The following is a 6,781-nucleotide window of genomic DNA, read 5'->3' as shown; positions in this document are numbered from 1 at the left end:
AAATGTATTTTAATAGAAACTCTGATATCAGATCAAAGTACTGTATAACGCATACAGTAACTCCATTTGGTAGATTCCTCCTACTTACTGTCCAACAGAACATTTTCCTGAGTGGTTTTTATGTTGACTCGAACAGATTCTCCTGAGCTGTTCACACTTGCAAAAGACTCTTTCCCTCACTAATCAGCAGTGGTGTCATTGGGTCTTTCCTGTAAGTAACTTATAGAAGCAATTTAGAGAAGCAGGTCATACCGGTTAGATTGAGAGGTGCTTTTGTGGAAAGCTGAGCTTTCTATCTTACTAGAGGCCAGTATCGAGACCGTAACTCTGTCATTACGGCTCTTAAGGGGGAATTATAGCAGCAGAGGAATGCTAAAAGCTTACAGTCGAGTTGTTGTTTTGAGGTCAGTGAACACAGACTCCGAAAATAAAGAGAGTTGAACTTATTGTTTATTAGTTTGTTTCTGCATGCGGCTGTAGCACAAATGTTAATATCTGTGCTAATAGCAGCAACAGTGCTGTGAGAAGTGAGCCAATTTATTGTTTAAGGTACCACAGATTAAACGGGTTGTATTTATTTTATTATTATTATTATTATTATTTTACATTTTAACTTTTCAGTCATACTGTCATATTTATGTCTCATCTTTTTTTGACATTATCAGCATTTTAATCCATCTTGTAGATGACCTGCGAACTAAGGTTCACTTAAAGTGTGAACTACATGTCTTTTCCAACTTGAAATATACAGTCACAAAGAATTGCTCATTACCTGTACCAATATCATAAAAGTGCTTCACGATCCCATAGAAGAACCGTTTTTGTATAGATGGTTTCATAAAGAACCTTTAACATCTGAAAAACCTTAACGTTTCGCAAAAGACTATAAAAAGTTGAGAAAGAGATGGTTCTTTAAAGAACCTTTGACTGAATGGTTCTTGTGGAACCAAAAATGGTTATGTGAAGAACCTTTTAAGCACCCTTACACTGTAAAAAATTGTCCTGTAAATTAACGGTAGTATACTGGCTGCAGGGTTTCCAGCAGTGTACCGTAATTTTACAGTTTTATTACCGTTTTCTGAATTACGGCTTTTTTGTAAATTAACTGTAATATACTGGCAGCAGGGTTTCCAGCAGTGTACTGTAATTTTACAGTTTCCAGAATTACAGCTTTTTTTTAAATTAACAGTAATATACTGGCAGCAGGGTTTCCAGCGGTGTACCGTAATTTTACAGTTTTATTACCGTTTTCTGAATTACGGCTTTTTTGTAAATTAACTGTAATATACTGGCAGCAGGGTTTCCAGCTGTGTACCGTTATTTTACAGTTTTCTGAATTACAGCTTTTTTTTAAATTAACAGTAATATACTGGCAGCAGGGTTTCCAGCGGTGTACCGTAATTTTTCAGGAACCTTTTTTTTTTTTTCTAAACCGTAGAACTGCCAATTTTGCCAATCATTAACTTTATTAAAAATATCTGTATTTTAACAAATTCACAAACTGGCATTTCATTTATACTAAAAAGTGGCAACAAATAGACAGAAAAGAGAAGACCAAGGGGGTACTTCTTATAGAACACTATTTATTTAAGTGCCCAACCAATAATTCAAATGCTTTCTCAAAAAAAAAAAAAAAAGCAATCAAATAAAAGAATCAGTCTTTGTATGTGTTAGAGAAAGATGAGATGAAGAGAGAAGAAAATTAACCAATTTACAAAACAGACAATGTGCAAAATGAACCTTGCAGAAGTCTGTGGACATATTTAAACTAATTTAATTTGACCATATAAAACACAAAACAAGCAGCCATTTTAGGTCTAGCTTTGTGCTATGAGTATGACAATGCATGGGCATGGGCTTGGAGTGTACGTTCCCCTAAAAACAGTCTTTAAGAAATGGCAAACAACTTCTGAACAAGAATCTTATTTTGGTGTAATAAGTCAAAACCTGGCAAGGATTTGTAGAACAGTCCAAGAACGTTTCAGAAGCATAAAACTGTCACCAACTCTGATGCAAGTGTAGCCAGGGAGGGGTGTAGTCTGAAACATAAACATTGAGAAAAATCCTTTTTAAGTTAAAATAACATCAGCAGAATTTTAATAGAACGTAACAAAAAACATGTATACTGTATAACAATATAAAAAATTTCAGAAACTTAGGACCCTACGATTTCCACGATGTGAAAAACATGGAGGCAATCACGGAATCCAATCATGAAAACGGAATTAGGCAAATAATGTGGATTGTCACAGAATTTGTCACATTTGTGATGAATATAATAAAATAGTGTTGTACACTAACTGAAATCGCGATGTGGATTAGTGTATTAATGAATAAAAGTTACAATATTATGTTAGAAGTTGTACTAATAATTTTTGTAAAGTTATCCAAAGGATTAATTAGCTAATCAAAAAAAGGAACACTAGATTAAAGGGGGGGTGAAATGCTATTTCATCCATACTGAGTTTTTTACACTGTTAAAGAGTTGGATTCCCATGCTAAACATGGACAAAGTTTAAAAAATTAAGTTGTACGTTTGAAGGAGTATTTCTGTTCCAAAAATACCTCTTCCTGTTTGTCACAAGTTTCGGAAAGTTTTTTTCGAGTATGGCTCTGTGTGACGTTAGATGGAGCGGAATTTCCTTATATGGGTCCTGAGGGCACTTTTGCCGGAAGAGTGCGTGCTCCCGTATAGCGAGGCTGAGCAGCACAGACATTTCACTGATCAGAGCGAGAGCGTCGCGAAATGTCACAAAAGAAGTGTGTTTTTGGTTGCCAGGGCAAGACAACCCTGCACAGATTACCAAAAAAAACAGCATTAAGGGACCAGTGGATGGAGTTTATTTTTACAGAGCATCAACGGAGTTGTGCAAGTGTTTCTGTTTGTTCCCTGCATTTCGAAGATGCTTGTTTTACAAACAAGGCCCAGTTTGACGACGGATTTGCGTATCGTTTATTTCTTAAAGGGGGGGTGAAATGCTCGTTTTCACTCAATATCCTGTTAATCTTGAGTACCTATAGAGTAGTACTGCATCCTTCATAACTCCAAAAAAGTCTTTAGTTTTATTATATTCATAAGAAAAAGATAGTCTGTACCGATTTTTCCCAGAAAAACACGAGTGGCTGGAGGCGTGACGTGTGGGCGGAGCTAAAGAATCACGAGCGCCAGTAGGCTTTTGTTGAGAGCATTTGGAAGCTGTGACACCGTGAGGACAAAACCAACCAAAACAAACCATGGCTAACAGTCAGATTCAGCGTATATTTATGATCCAGAATCAGATCCCGAGGCTGAAACTGAACGAGAGCAGCAGCAGCAACGACTCGCTCCGAGCAGGGTTTGAACCCGCAGTTTTTGTGTAACCTGGGACTGAACAGTCGCAACAACATAGGGGTTGTAATGAGTGCGGACTGTATCCTCTTCAGGGTAGTTCTCAGTGCCACTGACGACTTTTTTTGGGGTCAAATATAGGTTTGTGGATATTTTATTTATAAAACCGTTTCTTTGCTGTAAATTATTTTATGCAATGCAAACTACAGGGACGCAACGTTAGTAACCAAAATGAGTCACATCAGTCTTTTTCAACTGACTACTTTTAAATGTTGATTTTTTTTTTTTGTTAAACAAGTTTAAATGTGAGAAATATTCTATGTGTGTAAACTGTGAAATAAGTTGTATTAAGAACTGTATTTAATGAAAATGTATGTGTAACTTCACTTGCCTAGATGAAGTCCCATTTGAAGTCCATTCGATTTTTTTGTAGAGTGGCAACCTTTGGATTGACTGTAGTGGACTTCTTATTCACCACCTTCCCCGTCTTCTTGGAGACTACCTTGCCTCGGCAGGTCTTTGAGACTCTTTCTGGGTTTATTCCATAGAATCATCTAAGGAAAGTTGCATTAAAAATTACCGAAGTGTATAATAACCATTTTTCAAAATTCTGATTAATTAATTTGGTTTAGAATTTAGATTAATTTTGTAAAACTTTATAATAAGTATAAAGTAATAAAGCACTTATAAATCATTTGCAAACGATCTATATATATATTCTGACTCGTTTGGATTTAATGTGGATCTACATGCCTTTCTCCTATTTTCTCCGTGTCTGGCATGCGAATAAAACCACATTTGACAGTGTTTCAGATGATGAACTGAAAAAACTGAAATGGAAGAACACAAGTAGAACACAGGAGAAAGGTTGAGGTAACTAGTTTGCAAATAATTTATTACTTTACTACTGTATACTTATTATAAAGTGTTACCACAGATTCTAAGAGAGTGATAAAAACATACGCAAAAAGGAAAACACTTACCTTTGAAAAAATTCTAACGTGCAACAAGCCTCCTCTTGATACTGCAGGTTGAAGATGTAGTACACAGCAAACACTGTTGCAACTGCAGTCAAAAATGTTGACTGGACACTCACAAAAAGAAAAAAGAAAAAAAAGAAGCAATTTTAACAATTGTGCACAACAGCAATGTTAACAATTTTATATCTCAGCCATCAGTAAATGTTTCTTCTTCATCATGTGCAATGACACACTAACCCAGCAAAATCAGATGAGGATTGGCAAGTAGATTGAGTGTCTTCTCAACATCAGATGCAGATGCTGCAACCTGTAGAGAACACACAATACACAAATAATAATATTACATAATATAATGTGGTGAAGTGGAAAGAAGAAAATTAAATACTTACATCTGCATGTGAAACCAGTCCATCTTCATGTTCCTGGAAGTGGGACATTAACGTTAGAATCTTGACAAGCAGGTGTACCATATCTTTGTTCTCATCCTGGGACATCCTCCAACTTTTCATTAAAAACACTTAAAAATATTCTGTCTACTGCTCTCTCCTCTTCCTCTCTCTCTAACTCTCTCTCTCACACACACACACTCTCTCTCTCTCTCTCTCACACACAAACTCTCTCTCTCTCTCTCTCTCTCTCTCTCACACACACACCACACACACACTCTCTCTCTCTCTCTCTCTCTCTCAAACACACACACACACACACGCACACACACTCTCTCTCTCTCTCACACACTCTCACACACACACAAAACTGTATTTGAGGCTGAGGAACAAGTTAGAATGTAAGTGAATGAAGTAACGTTTCCTCTGTGATATAGAGATTTGTGCCAATAAATCCAGTGCAAAATTAAAATTAAAATGTGCTCACATACAAAGCCCACTTTATTAACAATAAGTTAGAATATATTTAGATTACACTCTAACTAGTTTTAGATACGACTTATATTGAAAGACTAATGTGTCACTCCGAAAAAAACAAACGTTTCTCACCATAACGTTAACGCTAACGTTACTCTTTCCATCTATCAAGTCAAGTGCTCATGCAAAAGGCGATGAGTTTATGCTTCCTAAGTAAAATCAAGTTTACAGGCCTATTTTCGATTTCCCAATATATAAGGATAATATAGAAGTTACCAACTTTATACGCACCTAACTTAGCAACATTAATGCAAAAAAACAAATCCTCCATTTTAAACTACACTGGGTTGGCGCCAATGCAAAATGTAAATATAATTGTGCAAATAAGTGTTTCAGAAAATCAGGAAAACACACTTACTTCATATCCTCGTTATCTGCAATCTGTAATCGAGATTATATTTGAGATAATATCCGTTTTATTCACAGAAACTGATGATGCTTTTCTCTGGTATCAGACGCTAACCATTGCTCCCCTCCCCCACCGATCATGTGCCCATCTTCTACCCTTGCCGAATATGTTCAATTCATTTCCAATGAAATAATCAGCGAACGCAAGTATTTTATATTTAACTATTTACAAGTTTAACATTTACAGGATTTTACACCAGGAAAGAAAAAAAAACGATGCAAATCCTTCACAAACACACACATACACACTTAACTTTCAGGAGAAATTTGTAAAAATTGCATACATGCTAGTTCACCGTCTTGGCAAGATTTGTCAAAGGTAAATTAAAATATTGTGCCCACAGTAAAAAAACGCTGCAGTTTAAGATAAAAATGTATTCAGACTTTGATCTGCTTACCTGTAAATGAGCCTCAACTTGAGATGAAATCCATAAAACTTTGACTGAATCCATTCTCCTCCATGCGTCAGCTAGCCTTTGGTTCCCCCTCTCCCACCGATCACGTGTGCATTTACGGTAAGACACCGTAATTTTAGAAAACAGTTCAGTACTGTATATTTACGCTGTTAATATGCTGTAAATTTACAGATTTTTTTTTACAGTGATATGAGTGTATGTCTTTCACACTTTCAGTCAGTTTTTCAATTTCTGTTTTAATTTGTAAAATGCAATTTTATATTGAATCATAGAAAACGGGTTAAGTAAAAATATTAAAATACAATAGCGCATAAATATAGCAAAATGCTCCTCTTTAGTTATTTTTTTAGCTGACTGATGAGCTTATTGACACCGAAAGGTTTTTCTGAGGTAATAGGCTATTATTACGTGGCAATGTTTACAAGCTTTACAGTTTTCTGCAGTTTTAAAGGGGGGGTGAAATGCTATTTCATGCATACTGAGTTTTTTACACTGTTAAATAGTTGGATTCCCATGCTAAACATGGACAAAGTTTCAAAAATTAAGTTGTACGTTTGAAGGAGTATTTCTGTTCCAAAAATACTCCTTCCGGTTTGTCACAAATTTCGGAAAGTTTTTATCGAGTATGGGTCTGTATGACGTTAGATGGAGTGAAATTTCCTTATATGGGTCATAAGGGCACTTCTGCCGGAAGAGCGCGCGCGCTCCCGTATAGCAGAGCAGAGA

The 6,781-nt window shown here is 36.0% G+C and overlaps 1 long non-coding RNA gene across 1 annotated transcript; it reads right to left on the bottom strand.

Annotated features, from left to right (window-relative positions):
• Positions 1-4,213: 4,213 nt before the first annotated feature.
• On the bottom strand, positions 4,214-6,125 carry LOC128020325 (uncharacterized). The gene is made up of 4 exons (XR_008185349.1): positions 6,038-6,125; positions 5,590-5,612; positions 4,698-4,730; positions 4,214-4,615 (listed from the first exon to the last, which is right to left on the bottom strand). It is a non-coding gene; the product is annotated as an uncharacterized LOC128020325 (long non-coding RNA).
• Positions 6,126-6,781: the final 656 nt, after the last annotated feature.

The sequence above is a fragment of the Carassius gibelio genome, chromosome A9 (genome assembly GCF_023724105.1).
Source record: "Carassius gibelio isolate Cgi1373 ecotype wild population from Czech Republic chromosome A9, carGib1.2-hapl.c, whole genome shotgun sequence".
NCBI classification, from domain to species: Eukaryota; Metazoa; Chordata; class Actinopteri; order Cypriniformes; family Cyprinidae; genus Carassius; species Carassius gibelio.
The sequence above is the reverse complement of the archived record's forward strand: the minus strand, read 5'-3'. Positions and strand labels throughout refer to the sequence as shown.